Below are 22,735 nucleotides of genomic sequence, written 5' to 3'. Positions count from 1 at the left end.
TTTGTTCCACAGGCTGCAGGATTGTAGTTCTTGCTTCTGCTGTCTGCCCTCTGGTGATTGAGGCTATGTAAGAAGCTTGTGCAAGTTTCCTGATGGGAGGGACTGGTGGTGGGTAGAGCTGGGTGTTGGGCAGAGCTCAGTAAAACTTTAATCCGATTGTCTGCTGAATGGTGGGGCTGGGTTCCCTCCCTGTCGGTTGTTAGGGTGAGGCAACCCAGCACTGGAGCCTATCCAGCTCTTTGGTGGGGCTAATGGCAGACTCTGGGAGGGCTCACGCCAAGGCGTACTTTCCAGAACTTCCGCTGCCAGTGTCCCTGTCCTCACAGTGAGACACAGACACCCCCCACCTCTGCAGGAGACCCTCCAACACTAGCAGGTAGGTCTGGTTCAGTCTCCTGTGGGGTCACTGCTCCTTCCCCCGGGTCCTGATGCACACAGTACTTTGTGTGTGCCCTCCAAGAGTGGAGTCTCTGTGTACCCCAGTCCTGTCGAAGTCCCGCAATCAAATCCCGCTAGCCTTCAAAGTCTGATTCTCTAGAAATTCCTCCTCCCGTTGCTGGCCCCCCAGGTTGGGAAGCCTGATGTGGAGTTCAGAACCTTCACTCCAGTGGGTGGACTTCTGTGGTATAAGTGTTCTCCAGTTTGTGCGTCACCCACCCAGCAGTCATGGGATTTGATTTTATTGTGATTTTTACCCCTCCTACCATCTTATTGTGGCTTCTCCTTTGTCTTTGCATGTGGGGTATCTTCTGTGGTGGGGTCCAGTGTCTTCCTGTAGATGATTGTTCAGCAGTTAGTTGTGATTCCAGTGCTCTTGCGAGAGGGAGTGAGTGCACGTCCTTCTTCTCCACCATCTTGAACTAACCTCCTGCATTATATTTCTTTTAGACATCTGTGGTCTGTTCTTCCCTGGCCTCCCTTCTCCCACCTTTTCCTGTTCTCCTCAACTCTCTAATCAGAGTACAGTTGCCCCTTGTTCTGGGCATCTAAAGCCGTCAGACTCTGTTATTGGCCAGAGCAGGATCTCCTGTGTCAGTCATTGATGTTTTTTGACTGCTATTTAAAAAATCTCATCTTGTTTGTTTGATGCCAGTATATACAATTATAATTGAGTTTTGTATGTTGGTTTTGTGTCTAGAAACTTTGTTGAATTCTAGTAGTTTGTCTGTAATCTTTTGGATTTTTTTATATACACAGTCATGTTATCTGCCAATAATGAAAGACTTACAGCTTTATTTCTTCCTTTCAAATAGTCAGACCTTTTATTTTATACCCGTTACTGTTTTTTTGTTGTTGTTGTTTTGCCTTTTTTTGCACTGACCAAGTTTAAGACCCCAGTACCATGTTGATTAGAAGTGGTGATAACAAGTAACTTTTCTCCTCTGTCTCAAGGAGAAAGCTTTCAAGTATTTTATTACTCTGTATGTTTTCTGTGAGTCTAGAAAGGTTTCATGTAAATATGTTAACTTTATTGTGTAAGTTTTTTATTTTTAAGTGATCTGAAATTTTTATATCTTCTTTTTGATAACCAGGGAGCAGTTGCCATTTCTTTCCCCACATAAAGAAAAAAAAATTGTTTCTGAGATCCCAGACATTGTGTGCAGAGTTGTCTTCAGAGCTGTTTATATTGCTCGTGAGTTCTGAAATTTTGGAAGGTGCCATCATGTTAAAGGTGGTACCTGGCTATATCATTTGGCTAGGCTTTTACACTAATGTGAATGTTTGAGAAAGAAGGAAGATAGTATGCTTTCCAGTCATACGATTTCTGGAATGAGAGAACTTTAGTAAAGTCCAGACATTAATTATTTACTTCTAACATCAAATGCTGACTATTAATGACATACATATTTAAAAGGTAATGATTAGAGTAACCCCTAAAATCTTCAACTGTTTCCAGCCTTTGCCTAGTCTGATTATGGTTCTTACTCTGCTTTAAAATTTTTTTTCATTTTATTATTATTTTTAATTGAAGCATAGTTGATTTACAATATTGTGTTAGTTTCAGGCACACAGCACAGCAGTTCATTTATATATATGTGTATGTACATGTATTATATACATATTTCTTTTCAGATTTTTTTTTCCCTTATAGATTATTTGTTCGTATTCTGCTTTGAGCAGGAACAAGCAAACAGTTCATCTTTCCTTTTTTTTTTTTTTTTTGGCCATGCCCCATGGCGTGTGGGATCTTAGTTCCCCAACCAGGCATCGAACCTATGCCCCCTGCATTGGAGGCATGGAGTCTTAACCACTGGACCGCCAGGGAAGTCCCGAACAGTTCATCTTTTGAAAGGTCTTTAATGGTGGAAGATGCCTAAGCCTGTGCATGTTCCCCAGATACTCTTAAAACTTGCTACAGCTTGTTACATATTGATGGACTTTAGTGACAGACTGATGACCACTGACCAGCTCTTTTTTTTTTTTAACATTTTTATTGGTATAATTGCTTTACAATGGTGTGTTAGTTTCTGCTTTATAACAAAGTGAATCAGTTATGCATATGTTCCCATATCTCTTTCCTCTTGGATCTCCCTCCCTCCCACCCTCCCTATCCCACCCTTCTAGTTGGTCACAAATCACCGAGCTGATCTCCCTGTGCTATGCGACTGCTTCCCACTAGCTATTTTACATTTGGTAGTGTATATATGTCCATATATACACTACCGCTCTCTCACTTTGTTCCAGCTTACCCTTCCCCCTCCCCGTGTTCTCAAGTCCATTCTCTAGTAGGTCTGCATCTTTATTCCCGTCTTGCCCCTAGGTGCTTCATGACCACTTTTTTTTTTTTAGATTCCATATGTATGTGTTAGCACACGGTATTTGTTTTTCTCTTTCTGACTTACTTCACTCTGTATGACAGACTCTAGGTCCATCCACCTCACTACAAATAACTCAATTTTGTTTCTTTGTATGGCTGAGTAATATTCCGTTGTATATATGTGCCACATCTTCTTTATCCATTCATGCAATGATGGACACTTAGGTTGCTTCCATGTCCTTGCTATTGTAAATAGAGTTGTAGTGAACATTGTGGTACATGACTCTTTTTGAATTATGGTTTTCTCAGGGTATATGCCCGGTAGTGGGATTGCTGGTCATATGGTAGTTCTATTTTTAGTTTTTTAGGGAACCTCCATACTGTTCTCCATAGTGGCTGTATCAATTTACATTCCCACCAACAGTGTATGAGGGTTCCCTTTTCTCCACACCCTCTCCAGCATTTACTGTTTGTAGATTTTTTTGATGATGGCCATTCTGACCGGTGTGAGATGGTATCGCATTGTAGTTTTGATTTGCATTTCTCTAATGATTAATGATGTTGAGCATTTTTTCTAGAGTTTGTTGGCAATCTGTATATCTTCTTTGGAGAAATGTCTATTTAGCAGTGACCAGCTCTTGGTAGCAAATTAGACCCTTTTTGTACCTTCTTTTCCTTTTTGCCTGAGGCCGAAGTTATTTTTCTGTATTATGAAGTCTACAATTTTGTCTCTCAGGGGAAGGAATTAGGAGCTCCATTTCCATATCCATGACCTTCTTTTGTTCTAATCAGGAGATTTCTTTTCCACTCACATCCTCTTTCTTCCTCACTGAGGCCTCGGAAGTGCAAACTTGTATATATTGATACAATATTTATTTCACTTTATTATATGTGGATATAAACCACCGGCTGGGTTAAGATTTTCTTTTAATCCATTTTTTTCTCAAAATATGGTTGTGAACTACCTGCATCAGAACCAGTCATGGTACTTGTTAAAAATGCAGATTTCATAGCTCTACGGTGGATCTATGAGTCAGCAATTCTGGAGATGGGGTTTAGGGGTTGTATTTTAAAAACAACATGCCACTTAATTCATGTGCACACTAAATGTTAACAGTAAGTCACTTGTGTAAGCTTCTAGTGTATTCCACATGTGTTCTGTATTTTTCTAACTTGCATTTCAAAGTGTAATTTTTTTACGAGAAGATAATGCAAAGTGTTACAGAAAATGTAGCTTAGCTGCAAGTCCAGCCCTGAAGGGATTATAATGGTTTATCTTTCATCTGTGAAGTGATGTTATTAACCTCTTGTTAGTAGGATGTGTCCCTTTTGTTTGGCTGAGGATGGAAATAGGTGGTGCTGGTTCTGGTCCCTCTTGTGTCCTTCAGCCTAACTTTGCTTGTTCATTCTCTGACAGTGGAGCATCAATTTCTTTTTTTCCCTACTCTTGGTGAAAAAATCCCTGTGTTATTTGCACCAAAAACAAAAACCAACACAAAAAATCCAAAACAAAACTAAATCTATTTACAGAATAAACTAAAAAGTATTAAAAGTAACACTTGGCATCTAACAAAAAATTATATTTTTATTAATGGCTTCAAGATTGGATGGTGTCAGAGAATTTCAGAAATGTTCTCTCTCTCCTGTCTCTACTCTTTTGACAGCTTTTAAGAAGAGGAAGGGAAGCAGAGTGAGAGGCTGTAAAGGCTTTGCTTTTATTCCTTATATGATGGTTGGAATGTCTCAGACCCCTCTAAGGTTCACTCTCCTCGTTGTAAAATGGGAATATGTGATACAAGAATCCACTTTATAGATTTGCTGGAAGAATTAAATTAGGTAATGTGTGTAAAGCACTTGCCATAGTACATGGCACACAGTAAGTAGTTTTATTATCATATGCAACATTTGTGATGCGTCTAAATCAGAGATTTAATAAAATGCCTGCCTCAAGCTGCTTGTATGCTGGTTGTGAAGATAGTGCAGAGAAATACAATTATGGAGGACTCTGGGATGGGGGTGATGCCTTTGCATGTGTGTACAAAGTCCTGTGTCGTCATTATGACACCTCTGATGAATGTGGTGTAATCCCTATTTTACTAGTCAAGGAAAGTTGGACTCAGACTTAGTGAAATGTTCAATATCAGAAGCTAAAAGTAGCAGAAGCAGAACATAGACCAAGGATATTTGACTCCTAAGTGTAGTATTGAACATCCTATCTGCACCCTCATCCATTTCTCATAGCAGGTTGTGATCTCCTTAGACATCTGAAGGGCCCCATCTGATGTGGCGGTGCCAAGGTATGATCTCATCTATTTGTCTAATATATCTACTGAATCAGGCAGGTTAGGGAAAAGGGCCATTTCCTGGCTCCCGAGAAATTGTAATGATTGTTCATTGCAATGCTTTGTGAAAGGGCTATAGTATGTGATTGTCACAAGAATCAGGATTTCTCCTCTTTCCGAAGAAACATTAAAGGAGAAATACATGTATTAATTACAAATCTTTTAAACAAACAAAATGACCGGTTTGGAAGCAGTTTATTCTGATTGATCAAATTATAAACATGAAGAAACCCTAAGAAGTGCTGTTTGAGGGGTTAGAAATAATTTCACATAGACGTTCCTGCTTCATTTTAGTGGCGAGTCATTCCATAAATATCCAGTGCTTGAAATTGGAGGAAGTGAAAGATAGTAATGTTGTGCTCTTTTTGGCAACTTAAAAACTGCTGGTTCTCCTAGAGAACAGACTTGTGGTTGCCAAGGCGGGGTGGAAGGAGGGATGGATTGGGAGTTTGGGGTTAGCAGATGCAAACTCTTATACATAGGATGGGTAAACAACAACGTTTACTGTATAGCACAGGGAACTATATTCAATATCCTGTGATAAACCATAATGGAAAAGAATATTTAAAAAAAAAATGTAGCGACTTCCCTGGTGGTGCAGTGGTTAAGAATCCACCTGCCAATGCAGGGGACATGGGTTTGAGCCCTGGTCCAGGAAGATCCCACATGCAGCAGAGCAACTAAGTCTGTGTGCCACAACTACTGAGCCTGTGCTCTAGAGCCTGCGAGCCCCAACTAATGAGCCTGCATACCCCAACTACTGAAGCCTGCGTGCCTAGAGCCCGTGCTCCGCAGCAAGAGAAGCTACCGCAATGAGAAGCCTGCGCACCGCAACAAAGAGCAGCCCCTGCTCACTGCAACTAGAGAAAGCCTGCGTGAAGCAACGAAGACCCAATAAGTAAAAAATAAATTTCTAAAACTAAGAAAAAAATAATAAAAAAGTATACATATGTATAACAGAATCACTTTGCTGTATAGCAGAAACTAACACATTGTAAATCAGCTATACGTCAATTAAAACAAGAACAAATAGCAACCAAAAAAACCCCTGCTGGTTCTCTGCTGCGAAATGCTCTGGCTTAGCTCTTACCATCTTGTTTCTTGTGAGGGTAGGTGAACCAGATGTTGTGATGTGTGCCCAGGTCCCCCTTCAGGGCTGAGGAGCTTAGCCATCGGCAGCCCTGGGCTGAAGAAAGCCACCTCGCCAAGTTCATGATCCCTTCCGGGGGTAGGGAAACATCCAGTGACAGGTTAGCACCAGGTATAAAGACCCAGTCCCCTTGTCCCAACTTGAAACAACTCTGGAGAACTGTTCCAGCCTCAGAGCTCCCTGTGAGTCAGCTTCAGTCTTCCTCGTGGCGGTATCTCAACCCAGTGTCTCCCTCTGCCCGATCCTGCTTCATCTCCTTACCTGACAGTTCATATCCCCCAGTAAACTTCCTGAATCCTAATCTCTGATCTAAAACCTGTTTCCCATGGAGCCCAGCCTGCCACAGTGGGGAACTGAGAAGGCTTGTTCTCACAGTTGTAGGGTGGTATCACAATTAGTGGACATAGTTGGCGTAAATACTAATAAGCGTAGTGTGATTCTGGATTGGAGTATACTGAAGATACTCTTAGAGACTTTAGAAGTTATTTAGACCCATGGTCCCTAAAATTGAGATGTATGTCAGAATCTCTTGAGTTTTTTTTTTTTTTTTAATTTGACTTTCTAGATTTTCGGAATAATCTTTAGAGGGGTGGCCCAGAGCTAACCAAAATAATTCTGATGAAGCCAGTCTATGACTGACAAAAAATAATTCATTTCTAGATGACAAAAAATTATAGTCTCAGTTGCCTACACCCTAATTTTTGTTGTATGTATTTTCTTTGGCCACACCTCGAGGTTTTTGGGATCTTAGTTTCCTGACTAGGGATTGAACCCAGGCCCTCATCAGTGAGGGCACAGAGCCTTAACTACTGGACCACCAGGGAATTCCCCCTGTTGTACGTATTTTTAATGGCTGAAGGTTCTCTAGCTATGAAGGCATGTAGAAAGTGCTGGATAAATGGAAGGAATGAGAGAATAAACCTGCCATTTACATAGGGGTTAATGATTGCTACTGAGTGGATGTGGACGTGTCTAATAACCCACGGGACGTTTAAGCAAACATTACCAGACTCTCTCTGACTAAGACAGGGAAAAATTCCTAGTCGAGCTGCCCCCCGAAAACACAGATTGCCGCAGGAAGTAATGGTGAGTTTTACATCATTTGAGGCTATTCAAGCAGAGTATGGCCTTTTGCTCCGTGTGTGGGGATTTCTGTACAGTGATGTAACTTTAACTAAATAGTCTGGAAGAGTCTATGATGCAAGAGGCAGATGAGGAATGTATGTGTTCAGAGAAAGGCCAATTTCGGTGGGATCGTGTCAGTCAGTCCTGAGAGCATTTAGCTGTGATTTTCAGTGGATCATCCTTGGATTAAGGCATGGCCTTTTCTGGGTCTTTAGTCAAAAATGAGTGAATGCTCTGATAATTTCCTTTCTTTAAAAAAAAAAAAAAGGTTAACTCTTGTCAATCTCAAATGGAAGGGATACTGTATGTGTGGGAAGGAGTGTGTGTGTGTGTGTGTGGGAGGGTGGAGTGGAGTGGGGAGATATAGCATGAGTGGTCTTTCTCCCACCATGTGCCCAGGAGATCTCACACAGTCAGATTCCTCTGGGACTCTAATTGGGAGAACAAAGCTGTTTTTCTTAATGAAATTTGATCTTTTTGTTCCAGAGATGAGCTCAGAACAACAACAAAAAAGATTATCTTGTCTTAGAGAACAACTCAATATAGGTCACAGTGACATATAAGTTTCATATACTTAATTGAATCTTTTTATGAATGGCATTCCTTAATGAAATTTTTTATAGAAGAGACAGTGTTTTCATTTACTAGCAACAAAAGGAAGAATTGCTTCATAGACATTTTAATAGAGAATTTATATATTGAAAACTGTGCTGCCTATTCAAGTGATTGTTCTGTAGATGTTCCCAAAAGGCAGGTGGGCTGTCAGTTTGTGGCCTCAGGTATTGTCTTTAAAGAGCTCCAGTATTCAGAATTATGTGAACAGACATGTGAACCTACATCTATCTCTCTATATATAATATATATATATATATATATATATACACACACACACATATATATAATCTTTTCAGAAAAAAACATTTCTATATATATGTATATGTGTATGTGTTTTATATATATATATCAATATATATTATATATATATAATGTGTAATCTTTTCAGAAAAGAAACCATTTGGGGAGGAGTGTACTGTTAGGGTAATTTTTGAAGGCAAATATTCAATCATTTTGATTTGAGTTTTGAGTTCAGTGATTGAATTGAAGTGTGATATAGTGGAAAGAATGATGAAACAGTAATTCTGGTATTGATGTCATTCCCATTATCTAGATGTGTGGTCATCAACAAGTCTATTTTCTCTCTGAGTACTGGAATTTCTTTATCTCTAAAATGTTGGGGTAGGTGATCTCCAGGGACACTTCCAGGTATAAAATAGAAGCTCATATTATCTGAGTATTTAGTTTAAGACTTATTGGTAAACATTCTTTTGGTTCTACTACATGAAGATGAAAAGCTATGGATACATGCTCTTAACCACTACTGCAAATAATGATGTCTGTGTTGTAGAGCTACTCTGAGAATTAAAATGAGATAATATATTTAAAGTAATGAGTATAGCTCATAGCTGTAGCTTAGAAAACATACAATAAATGCTATTTTTAACATCTTATAGATTATACTACCTTAACAAATTACCCCCTCCCCCAAATATCTTTATTACTTAGACTTGTTAATCTTAGTGACAATGAACCTATTTGTTTCCTAGGGATGAATTAAGATTCCCAAATGGGGCTTCCCTGGTGGCGCAGTGGTTGAGAGTCCTCCTGCCGATGCAGGGGACACGGGTTTGTGCCCCGGTCTGGGAAGATCCCACATGCCGCAGAGCGGCTGGGCCCGTGAGCCATGGCCGCTGAGCCTGTGTGTCCGGAGCCTGTGCTCCGCAACAGGAGAGGCCACAACAGTGAGAGGCCCGCATACTGCAAAAAAAAAAAAAAAAAAGATTCCTAAATGGGTGTTACAATTTTTTGGGTAGTTATGACTGATGAAAAATTATACTTAAGGTTCCCATTTTCAAGGCCTTATTTGAAATTTGGCGAAAGTTCTCTGGTCAGGGATAAGATGTATTAGCATTTATGTACAAATGTAAAATACTTTTATTTAAATTTTTTATTATAAAACCAACTTATAAAACTTAGCATATGGGGAAAATTCAACCATCAAAACACATTGACCATTATCATGGTAGTGTGCCTCTTAAATCATTTATTCCATATTTAATTTTTAACAATTTAAACAATATGGTAGGTGGGTAGAATTTGGAATTCTGTTTTTATCATTTAATATGATTTTATAAGCATGTGTCATGTAATTTGGTATCTTTACAAACATTTTTTGAAAAAAATAATTTTTATGTGGTCATTAGTTCCCTGCTCGCTATCACTTCTATTTATTGCCACCATTTATTTATTTTTTGGCCTCACTGCATGGCTTGCAGAATCCTAGTTCCCTGACCAGGGATTGAACCTGGGCCCTCAGCAGTGAAAGCTCAGAGTCCCAATGGCTAGGCCTCCAGGGAATTCCCTACAAAAATCATTTTAATGGATGCACATATTTTAACTCTTGTTCTTATCAGCAAACCTTTTTTTGAAAAAAAATTCTTTTTTCTAGGTGTACAGTTTTATGATCCACACATGATTATATCTTTTAATAATTTCATATTTTCCTGTTGCATATCATATTGCATTGTCTAGAGCTCAAGAATTGCTAGTAGTTTAACATATTTGAACTAAGGCTCCACAGGATGGCGGTGAAAGATGACATAGGAGGGAGAAAGTAGATTTAGATCATGAAGATCTAAATGCCCTTGAATGTTATGCTAACAATTTTGAACTTTATTCTGTAGAAAAGAGATGTGTGAAAAATGAAATTAGATCCTTACTTCACATCATTCAGTTCCATATGGATTACGAAGTAGATATGGAAGGCAAATATGTAATACACTAGAGAAAAAAAGAAAGAAGACTATCTTTATGACCTCAACATGTGGAAGAATTTCTAAAACAAACATGAAAAGCAAAATCCATAGATTCTTATCAACAGATGGTTATTGAATACCTACTAAGCAAGACACTATTCTTTGTCCTTGTGATGTATCAGTGGTCAGAACAGAAAAGACAAAAATCCCTTTCATTATGGGATTTTTTTTTTTTTTTTTTTAATTTTTGGCTGCATTGGGTCTCTGCTGCTCGTGGACTTTCTCTAGTTGCATTGAGCAGGGGCTACTCGTCGTTGCGGTGCTCAGGCTTCTCCTTCCAGTGGCTTCTCTTGTGGAGCATGGGCTCTAGGTGCATGGGCTTCAGTAGTTGTGACGTGCAGGCTCAGTAGTTGCAGCGCATGGGCTTAGTTGCTCTGCGGCATGTGGGATCTTCCTGGACCAGGGATTGAACCCGTGTCCCCTGCATTGGCAGGTGGATTCTTAACGACTGCATCACCAGGGAAGTCCTCATTATGCGATTTTACATTCTTATAGTTCATCAAATACAAAACATAACACTGTAATACATAATTTGTAATATTGTAAAATAAATACAATACATAATAAATTACAGTCAGCCCTTCCTTTCTGTGGGTTCCATATCCACAGATATAAGGGCCAACTGAATGTAGTATGACATTTTATGTAAGGGACTTAAGCATCCACACGTTTTGGTATCCATGGCGTCCCAGAATCAATCTGTATCCATGAGGGACAACTGTATACAGTATATAAGAAGGTGGAAAATGCTATTTTCTCCTGAATCATTCTCCAAAACTCAGTCCTAGTTGTCTGTGTTTTTCTGTCAGTCTCTTTCCCTTAGTGATGTTAATGCAGTTCCCTGGCTGTAAGTACCATTTATATGATGATAGTTCCCACATTTTAATTTCTGGCCCAGAATTCCACGTTTGTATATTCAGTTGCCTACATGACAATTTCACTTGGATGTCCTATAAACATCTTAAACTTAACATATTCAAAACTAAGCTCCTGATTTCATCTACCAAACCTCCTCCACCTAGTCGTCCTCCATTCAGCTGATACCAGTTCCATTCTACCAGTTGCTCATTATTTGGCTCCTGGTACAATCTGGTTCCATCTCCTGTCTTCATTTTTCCTAGCTTCTTGGGTCTCCTTTTTGTACATGTTAACAAAGTGCTAGACTCCCACTGAGTGAAGGGCCTTTGCAGTGATTGTTCCCTCTGCCTGGAATTCTTCCCTGAGCAGTTGACATGGTGAACTCCCTCACCTTTTCTAAGTCTTAATGCCATTTTTAAAATGAAGCCCATGATGACTGCTCTATGCAGCTTTATAGCCATTGATCATTATTGCCTAGATTTGTTATTTCATTAATGATTTCAAGTCACAATGTTTAATTCTATAAGTTCTTCTTTGTTTATTAGCTGGAATACTTTTATAAAAAGAAATAATCCTGCATCAATTATTTGGTAATCCTGAGGTATAATTATACAACAAAGGAGAGAGAAATGCTTGATTCTTTTTATGAAAAGACTTTTAACTTTTGATTGAATGCCTTCACTGATTATAGGATCATTCATATTTTATGTCAGTCCTCTTCCAAGTTATATTCTAATTTGCTCTGAATTTTATTTTTTCTACTAATTTTTAATCCCATAAGCTAGTCACTATAGATATTACTATTATTTGCATTTTATGTATTAAAGTTGTTTTAATATAAGCTATAAATGGTTGATTTTATCTTTTAACAGAATAATTTATTCCATTTACATTTATTGTAATTAATATACTTGAATTCATTTCTACCATCTTATTTTGGGCCTTTTCTTCAGCCCACTTTCTTTTTTTCTTTTCTGTTATTTTGTACTTTTAGATTAAGTTGTTTTTCTTATTTTCCTCTTCTACTAATAAAGATATATACACTTCATTCTAATCTTTTTGTAGTTATCCTGCTAGACAATATAAAGACTTAGAATGCTCAAATTTTGATTAGTATTTTAGTTCTATCTTAGTATTTTAACTGCCACATTAGATGCTGTTGCTATTGATTTATACAGTGCTTTTTCAGATTCACCTCATGTTTGCCATTTTCATTGATTGTTGGCATATCTTGCATCTTAGCCCTTGCCTAAGAAGTTATTTTCCTTCTTCATGAAGTACTTACTTTATACATTCCTCTAGTGATGGCTATTATTAATAAACTCTTTGAGGTTTTATTCTTTTGTAGATGCCCTTATTTCACCTTTATTCTTGAAAGATGGTGTTGATGGGAATACACTTCTGTCTGAAAATTGTTCTCTCAGTGTTTTGAAGATATTGCACAATTCTTTTAGCTTCCATTGTTACTTTTGAGAGATTAGTCATCAGTCTGTCATTCTGTTGTATGAAATCTATTTTCTCTCTCTGGTGGCTTGTAAGATCTTCTTTTTGTTTTCAGTCTTCTGTAATTTCACAACAATGTGCCTCAGTGTGGATTTCTTTTGATTTTTCCCTCCTGGGGTTTGTTGCCTCCTGATTGTGAGGATTTATATATATATTTTTTACTTTAAAAAAAATCTGGAAAATTATCAGCTCTTATCTATTTAAAAATTTCTTCCCATTCTCTTTAGTCTTTCTTGTAACTCTATTTCATCGTATACACCCTACCTCTTAAACTCTTTTGTTTTCCATCTAATGGTTTCTTTGTGATACATTCTGTGTATTTTCTCACTCTGTTTTCTTGGTTTCTTAGCTCTTCTTTTCTCCCTAATTTTCCATCTGAGAAATTCTTCTGAATAAGTTCTTCAAAAATATTTTCTAGTTCTCTAATTCTCTCTTCTACTTTGTTTATTCATATATTTAAACCAATGTTGTTTCTAATTTCAATTATATTTTCATTTTTAGAGGTTTTATTTGGTTTTATCTTCAAATCTGCATGGTCAGTTTTGTTCCTTCATTTATACTTTCAGTACACTATTTCTTATATTACTACATAAATATATTATTTATTTTTATTAATTATATTCTTATTATATAATTACCTTCTATTCAGTATCTGGTCATTCTAATATATGTAATTGTTGCATGTGTGATTTTTTTCTCTTCTTGATTCTGCTAGTTTTTACTCATAGTTGCATGTTTCTTCTTTTCTTTGTTTTTATTGTTGAGCTCCTAACCTTGGAAATTTAGATTTGGAAATTATTTGAGAGAGTGTTGCAATGTATTTCTCCAGAAAAAAATGTTTGTTTTTGTCAGGTGCCTGGGGGCACTACTGTCCTAGGGCTACTTTAAACTTCATTTCAGTTTGGAGTTTTTCCAATAACAGAGGTAATATAAATTTCACTTCTGATTCCACCATGGGACAGCCTATAATTATGAGTTCTCCAGGTGGAATGTCTATCCCCCTTCTCCCAGAGCCAAGGCTACAGCAGTATACATTTGGTATCTTCCTGTAATTCTTTCCCTTTACTTCACTAACTTATGCTTTTAGGCAGGATTCTTTGATTTGCTTTTCTACTTTGTAAAGAATCAAGGCTTTGTGTTCTTTCCCTTATGTTTGAGTCCCATTAAAACCCAATCACCAGAGAGCTATCCAGCTGGATTCCAACTTTTATGTGAATTTAGGCCTCTTAGGATTTCTTTTTTTGGGTGCTGCTAGCCCAGTAATGTATTTTTAAAAATGGTTTTGCATTTTGTCTAGCTAAATTGACATGTAAGATTAAAAAATCTGAATAGATAAGAAACCATGGAAGAACTGTGATGTTTTAATAACTACCTTAAAAATGAGTTTTCTAGACTCAGAAGATGTTGTGGGCAAGTACTTGGAACTGTTATGAAACTGACACTTCTCATATTCTATAAAAATTTTTAGATCATAGGAAAAACCAGCCTTAATACAAAACCTAATGAAGATAGTTTCAATAAAGTTTGTGGGTCAGTCTCATTTGTGCCTATCAATTTAGGAATCTGAAAAAAAAACACGTGTTACATCAGGATTTATTTCAGGAAGACAAAGATAGTTGACTATCAGGGAATCTAATATGTAAAGGATAAAATATATATTATCTCAGTAAATCCTGAAAAAGCATTGATTATATTCAACACAAATTTAGCATAAGTAGTTAGTAAACTGGGAATAGAAACATTCACAACATAATGAAGTATAGTTATTTTAATTCAGTTATTAATATATTGTTTCATGGTAAAAACTTGAGTTTAGAGCCCAAATAAAAGTGTCAAATTAGTGGTTTTATTTTTGAGAATCATATTTTTATAGTTCAAGATGGGGAAAAAGGGATCACTAAAAGAGGAAGATTAGAATTGAAAGAGAAAAGAACCAAGAACAGAACTTTGAAAGTGCCCATAATTGGGGTTGGTTGGGGGGTGGAAACTGAAAAAGATGTCGTTAAAGAGTTTGAGAACCTGGGCAAAACAGTTTCTTGGAAAATGTAATGAGGAAAGAATTTTAAGAATAAGACAAGACTAAATGATGTAAAATATCATAGAATGGTTGAGAAAAAAAAGGACTAAGGAAAAAATCATTGGATTTGACTATTAGGAAGTCATGGTGACTTTTCAGAGTGATATTTCAGTAGAGCGTTGTGGATAGAATACAGATTGTAGTTTATCGAACTGTGGACTCAAAATGGAGTAGATACGTGATTATACATTTCCCCACCTTGTTTGTTGGTAAAGAATAAGAGAGAAACAAGATAGACCTCAAGTTTTGTTTTTGGTTTATAAATAAGCAATGGTATTTATAGACTAAAAGGAAAGAGACTTGAGAGATTAAAGACTTTGATGGAATATGTTTTGGATATTAATACACTCAAAGGAAGTAAACTTTCAGATGGAGAGATTAAAGACTTTGATGAAATATTGTTTTGGAGAAGTCAGGAAACCATAGAGTAAAGAACTAAGTAGTAAGAATTAACCTTGGTATGGAAAGAGACACTTTATTATCTGAGAAAGAAAAAAAGATAAAAATATGTGTTGAGCACACAAAGAAATTTAGGAGTGGGAGGAAGGAGATTAAGAGAATTAATGTTTAGCCTTGATTTCAATGAAGTGAGGTCATTTATTGAGACTAAAAGTATGAGTAGGCTTTTGGAGACTTGAATAATGTAGGAAAAGTTCTCAATTGGTGATGTTTCATAGTAAATTAATCAAGGATTATTAAAAGATAAATTACCAGAATTAAGAGGAGCTGAAATAACATTAACTTACAGATAAGAAGCTTAAAATGTAGTGTTTTCCATTATGGTGTAATTATAAATGTTGCGGGTCAGGTTGCCTAGAGAGCACACTCTGAGATAGAAATTTGCAAACAGGATGTTTATTTTAATTTTTTTAATTTATTATTTTCTTAAGTGGTTCTTGTTTACATGTTTAATCTTAATGAACAGACCAACTCGGCACACTAATCTTCAGGACACAAACAAGGAGCAGGCAGCCGGGGCTGCGGAGCCCAAGTCCGCCAGGACAGCCTGTCGACCCGCGGCCAACAGGATGTTTATTGAGTGAATGCTCTTGAGATCAACACCTGTGGCAGAAGAGAAGGAAGCAGGATTGGGCAGAGAGAGCTGTGATACAATCTCGGCAAAAGCTACCACTAACCTCAGAGGATGGGTGCCCTGCAGAGCTGTCCTGCATTAAGTTGAGGGGGCCAGGCTGTTATAGCCCCATGTTGATCTGTCGTAAATGCAGGCAGCCCCTGGTAAGAGGATGTGACCTTGGGCAAGAAGGCTGTCTTTAACTGAGGGCATTTATAGAAAGGCCTGATGGCTAAGGGCTGTTATCTGACAATACTTCTGTAGTGGGAGAAGTTAAGTCTGTAGTCCTGAAGGGACAGGGCTTCACATTATAGCATCCACTTCAGTCTACCCCTTATACTACTTAAATCCACTTTTTAAGTATCACTTCTGGGAGGAGGTCCTCCAGCATTCTGTTGGACCCGTGTCTGTGAGGGAAGCTTACAGGAGGATAGTTAGTGGGATAAACCAAGGTCTGTATTAGTAAGCTGGGCTTGAGTGGCAATTGACAGTCATCCACTCCCATCTCTTTATCTATTTTATGTTGCCCTCATCCTCAGCTTGCATCTCTTCTGGTCTAGTTGGCTTATCTTCTGAGCTAGTTGAGCCCCTGGTCACCATGCCCTTTACAGGCTATGGCTGTTGCGCTCATTGGTTTACCTTCAAATTTGGGCAAAAGAATACCCAGAGATGCCCAAATGGATCACCGGGGTGCCAACTATATTCCACCCTGCCTTATCTCCTAATGATGATCAGGGCCAGTTATTCTTGACAGGATGATGATGCCTTTCTTGCATACTGCTTCTTTGGCAAAAGGATGCCAAAGTGCTTGGGTACCAACTATAGATTAAAAATCGCTGAGTCTCCTTTGGGAGCAGGAGGGAAGCCTCGACCTCTAGTTTGAGCAAGGGGGAAGCATTTGTCCTTAACAGGGAGGAGTGGGCCACTTCTACACATACTTGGAGGACTTAGAGGAATCTATGGATTCTGGATTTATAATGTATCAACTTAGATGACTCCTATCCCATATCTCACAGTCCCATTCTTTGCCAGCAACAGCCTTGACCTTAGCATAGTGGATTGAGAAATTAATTTTCTTTGGAACTCTGCTAAGTACTGGGCCTATTCCTCAGCGTTCTCTGTCCTCCAGCTGCAGGAGATAAGATTATGTGCTGCCACGGAGACCTCCTGACTTTCACACTTAGCTGTTTATTTTTTCCCCAAACTTTGGATTTTAAAGAATTGAGATGTAATTCACATATCATAACATTCACCCTTTTAAAGTGTAAAATTCTTTGGTTTTAGTATATTCATACAGTTGTACTTCTAATTCAAAACATTTCTATTTCAAAACATTTCCATCACCCCAGAAAGAAACCTGAGCCCATAATACTCTTCATTCCCTTCTTCTAGCTTCTGGAAAGCACTAATCTACTTTGTCTCTATGGATTTGTCTATTCCACGCATTTCATATAAGTTTTAATGAAATATGTGATTTTTGTGTCTGGTTTCTTTTACTCAGGATGTTTTCAAGGTTCATCCATGTTATAGCATGTATCAGTACTTCAGTTCCTTTTTATGATTAAATAATAATCCACCGTTTGGATATAGCATATTTTGTTTATCCACTCATCAGTTGATGGACATTTGGGTTGTCTCCACCTTTTGGATGTTATAAATAATGCTGCTGTGAACATTCATGTACAAGTTTTTTTTGACATATATTTTTGAATTCTCTCAGGTATACACATAGGAGTAGAATTGCTGGATCGTATGGTAACTCTATGTTTAACTTTTTGAGGAACTGCCAGACTGTTTTTCAAAGCAGCTGCGTGATTTTAATTCCCATCAGCAATGTAGGAGGGTTCCAATTTTCCACATTATGGTCGATATTTGTTATTGTTTATATTTTTGACCGGTCACCTAGTGAGTGTAAAGTGGGATCTCATTGGGGTTTTGAGTTGCATTTCCGTAATGACTCAAGACAGCAATGTGCTTGTTCCTTTGTATATCTTCTTTGGAAAAATGTCTTAGTCCTTTGCTCATTTTAAAATTTTATTTATTTTATCTTTGGCTGTGTTGAGTCTTTGTTGCTGCACACGGGCTTTCTCTAGTTGCAGAGAGTGGGGCCTCTTTGTTGCGGTGCACAGGCTTCTCATTACGGTGGCTTCTCTTGTTGCGGAGCACAGGCTCTAGGCTCATGGGCTTCAGTAGTTGTGGCGCATGGGCTTAGTTGCTCCGCAGCATGTGGAATCTTCCCAGACCAGGGCTCGAACCCGTGTCCCCTGCATTGACAGGCGGATTCTCAACCACTGCACCACCAGGGAAGCCCCTTGGCTCATTTTTTACTGGGATTGTCTTTTTGTCATGGAGGCGTTCTTTGGATATTAAACTCTTATCAGATATGTGTTTCGGAAATGCTTTCCCCCATTCCGTGGTTTGTCTTTTCACTCTTCTGATAGTGTACCTTTTTTTTTTCTTTTGCAATGTTTGTTTATCCTTGTAGGTATGCATTATCATAGTTTACAGGACGTTTTTTAGTAATTAATTGGACTATAAGAAAAACCATACAAAAAGTTTGTACCACAAAATTATGTCCCTGGGAATTAGGGTCCTCAGTAACAGAAATAAAGAAGCTCGAAAGGGTCACTGCTCAGCAACCTCTGGTAACTAAAGAGAGCAGAGCACAATCTGCTATTTGTGGAAATGAGGCTTCATAAAAATATCTTTCAAATATTCCCTATTACAAAAGGGAATGCCTATTAAAATGCCATTGTTTATTCGATATAAAATATCCATTCTACCCCCTCAAAAACTTTTTTTTTTTGCTTTAAGATAAAGCAAAGGCCATATTCCTAAGATACACTTTGTGGAAATTATCTCAATACAAGATCCAAAGATTTCCATTATTTACTGTCCTTACTGAAAATCACCTGCATGTACCAGATGCAATTTTCTAAACTTCATCATTGATGAGCCTATTCCAAAGCAGAATTCTTCAGCAATACAAAAGACACAGGCTAAAATAGTCCTCACAGTTATACTTTAAAATAGATGTATTCAAAATATAAATATAATAATTCTCCAGACCATTATTTTTCCTAACGACTAAACTCTAAATTAAAAAAAAAAAATGGAAGTTTTCAAACCAATGATGTGTGCAGCCCATTCTCATGACACAGTCATTTAAACTTCTCATTCTGCATGAGAAAGTTTTATTTCTTCCCTTTGTCTTGCGGAATAATTTAGGTTCCCACCTTGGGCACGATTCACCAAGTAGAGTAAGACCACAGATAAAAGTGAGAAAGAAACACAGGCAATGAAGAAAACTTCTAAAAACAGATATCCCCAAATATCCAATATCATGCCAGCAATGATGGAAATGACTGCCAACCCAAGATTCTGAATGGACTGCATGAAGCCGTATGCAGTTCCCAGTTGATGTTTGGGAACTACAAATGCCACCATTGGCCACAATGTACAGGCAGGCAATGAGTAGAGAGTCCCAGGAGACACATAGCAATCCAAGGGTTCCACAACCTGAAGGCCAGCATCATATGGGAAGCAAGAGTGGTCACCACTGCACACAGAACCCAGATGATGTTCTTTCCTGTTTTATCCACTAGAAGCCCAAATATTGGGGACATGGGAGCTGATGTTACATACACAATACTGTTAATAGCACTCGCTGCCTGGGAGGAAAAGCCAGATTTCTCTGTAAGAAAACTTGCCCAAGTCCAGTGAAAGGGAACACAGCAACATAATAGCAGACACAGATGATGAATATGAGCCATAGGGGGAAGGAGAAGTCCTTCACATCAGTGAACTTGATAACTTCAGCTGTTTTTCCTTGCTCTTTACGAAGGATTCATTCTGCTCTCTGATCCGAGTAAGCAAGGGCCAAGGCACAGACTAGTGAAAGAAGACATGTTATACCCCCGATCATAAGTGTGACCCCAAGGGTTGTGTGACCAGCAGAACCCAATGAAGCTTCAACCTTAGAATACAGCCATCCCATGGGGTTCATGTTTACTGTACTTCCAGTTCTAGCCATGCTCAGTTGGAGTCCAAACACCAAGTTTAATTCTTTGCCTTTAAACCAACTCACAGCATAGGTATTCTGGGCAACTGCTAAGGACTCCCCACCAATCCCAAACAAACCTTCTAAATTCCATCAGCCAAAAAGCGTGAAATATTCCACCCAGAGCAAAAAACAACCTGTCCAACGCAAACAAAGCGACTAAACATAACGGCGCCCCATTGTATTCCAGATACGCAGTCTATCAAAAAGCCACCAAAGAAACACAAAACTACATTGGGCCAAGAATACCAGGCATACAGCGTCATGAATTTCGTGGTATTCACCTGAATATCCCGTTTAACCTGCGTCTGAAGGGCAGCAGGATTATCATAGCAAAACCAGCTGCAGAAACCAAGGAAGCAACAGCACCAAAAGCTGGTGCGCCAGGTGACTGGGGTTGCAGAGGGCCGGCAGCGCCCCGGGGACAGGGGGAGGTAACGGGGGCGCCTCTGCTGGTCTCGTTGGGGCCGCCAGGCAGCGGCGCCCCTGCTTCCTCATCCTCCATCGGGCCAACGGGAGACCGAGAGACGACAGTGACTCCTGACAGTGTACTTTTGATGCACAGAAATCTTTCATTTTAGTGAAGTTCAATTTATCTGATTTTGTTGCCTGTGCTTCTGGTTTCATGTTTAAGAAACCATTGCCAAATCTAAGGTCGTGAGGGTTTGCCCCTATATTTTCTTCTAGGAGTTTTACAGTTTTAGTTCTTTATTTATTTATTGAAATATAGTTGATGTACAATGTTGTGTTAGTTTTAGTTGTACAGCAAAGTGATTCAGTTATATATCTATCCTTTTTCAGATTCATTGTGTTAGATTATTACAAGATACTGAGTATAATTCTCTGTGCTGTACAGTAGGTCCTTATTGGTTATATATTTTTTTATGTATAGTAGTGTGTATACGTTAATCCAGAACTCCTAATTTATCCCTCTCCCCCTTCCCCTTTGGTAACCATAAGTTTGTTTTCTGTGCCTGAGTTATTACTCAGCCATAAAAAACAATGAAATAATGCCATTTGTAGCAACATGGATGGACCTAGAGATTATCATACTGAGTGAAGTAAGTCAGGCAGAGAAAGACAAATATCATATGATATCGCTTGTATGTGGAATCTTAAAAAATGATACAAATGAACTTATTTATAGTTTCAGTTCTTTAAGTATTTGATCCACTTTGTGTTAATTTTTTGTATATTCTGAGTTAGAGGTTCAACCTTATTCTTTTGTATGTGGATATCCAGTTGTCCCATCACTTATTGAAGAGACTATTCTTTCCCTATTGAATACACTTGGTACCATTGTCAAAAACTATCAATATACGAATTTATTACTGGACTCCATTGATTTATATGTCTGTCTTTATACCAGTACTGCCCTGTCTTGATTACTGTATCTTTGTAGTAAGTTTGAAATCAGGAAGTATGAGTCCTCCAACTTTATTTCACATATAGCTTTTAATTAACGATTTATAACCACCAGACTTTCATTCTTTTTCTCCAGAGCATAAATTCTCAGAAACTGCTCTAATTATATTTTTCTTAGAATGTCTATTTCCTCAAATTCTCCAAGCCCTGATACATTGCATCTGCTAAACCGTTTCTTCCCACTGGTGTACCATCCCAGTTCACCACGGGTGAAAATAACAATTGCACTGTCTACTTCGATCCAGGTTTCTTAGAATCTAGTTTTATAATATTCTTCTGGCTCCTTCTGGTCCATGTTGAGTAGGTGGAGGGCAGGTAGGAGGACCTGGAGTCACCTGAGATCCACCACCAGTGATGGGGTTCTCATTGCTAGTCAGCCAGAGAATATTCAAATACCAAAACCTCATCTTCATATTTGCTTTCTCAGAGGCTACTGGTACTAACTGAAGCAGACTCTGAGACAGACATTAGTGTGCAGGGAACTTATTAGGGGCCCAGTATTTGTGGGGGAAGGAAAGGAAGAGGCATTGGGCAGAGGCAGAAATTGGGCTGTGATGCAGTCTCCACGTAGCCTCAGCCAACTTCACGGGGAGCTCGGAAGCTGGGGAGGCCCTGCAGAGTTGCCCCGAGTTGGGGTGAGAGAGTCAGTAAACTTGTGTACGGACTAGTCATCTTATGGGCTTCTGTTTATGGGGGATGCAGCTGTCTTCAGCTGAAGGCAGTTCCTGGAGAGGGCTGAGAGTTGAGGAATCTGCCAGCAGCTCTTACAGCCACTGAGAAATAGGCCCTTCAGCCCTGAAAAGGGGATCTGAACGCTTATCACAGAGCCCACCATCAGAATCTGTCAACCAAGAAATATAATTCCAGTGATATGTCTGAGACAGTTACAGGCTTTTGGCATCCTCTTATTTTCCCACTGATATGAAAGAGGGGGTTGGAGAACAGGAAGGCATTAGGCACTGGAGGTAGTGCAGGACCAAATGCAGAGGGATTGTAGAGAAGGCTAAAGTGGCTGAGGTGAGAGAAGACAGTTCTCTGATTCCATGATTGCATCCAGGATCTTTTCCACTCAATTGTGAAGAAATGGAAGCAGAAGGCTATATTTAATTTAATATAATTTTTAAATTTTTTGCCTTTACACAGCAGAAATTGATCTTCTCACGGTTCTGGAGGCCAGAAATCCAAAGTCAAGGTGTCACCAGGGCTGTTCTCCCCCCGAGGGCTCTAGGGGAAGATCCTTCCTTGCCTCTTCCAGCTACTGGTGGCCCCAGGTATTCTTTGGCTTGTGGCTGTGTCACCATCTTCTGGCCTTCTCCTCTCTATTTTCTCCTTTTCTGTTTCCACTTCGATATGGTTTTCTTCTCATTGGTCTGATGTGTAGTCATTGCTCGGTCAGCCGTTAGGTTTTTTCAGAGGTAGTTGTTCCATATGTAGCTGTAGACCTGGAGTATCCATGAGAGAAAGTGAGTTCAGGATCTTTCTACATTGCCAC

The 22,735-nt window shown here is 38.7% G+C and overlaps 1 pseudogene; it reads right to left on the bottom strand.

The window, feature by feature from the left end:
- Window positions 1-18,927: 18,927 nt before the first annotated feature.
- LOC113632274 (major facilitator superfamily domain-containing protein 1 pseudogene) lies at window positions 18,928-20,323 on the bottom strand (annotated as a pseudogene).
- Between the last annotated feature and the right edge of the window lie 2,412 nt (window positions 20,324-22,735).

The sequence above is a fragment of the Aethalodelphis obliquidens genome, unplaced genomic scaffold, assembly GCF_003676395.1.
Source record: "Aethalodelphis obliquidens isolate GAN/ISIS:26980383/991018 unplaced genomic scaffold, ASM367639v1 scaffold36, whole genome shotgun sequence".
Taxonomy (NCBI): domain Eukaryota; kingdom Metazoa; phylum Chordata; class Mammalia; order Artiodactyla; family Delphinidae; genus Aethalodelphis; species Aethalodelphis obliquidens.
Note: the sequence above shows the minus strand (reverse complement) of the source record. Positions and strands in the feature narration are given on the sequence as shown.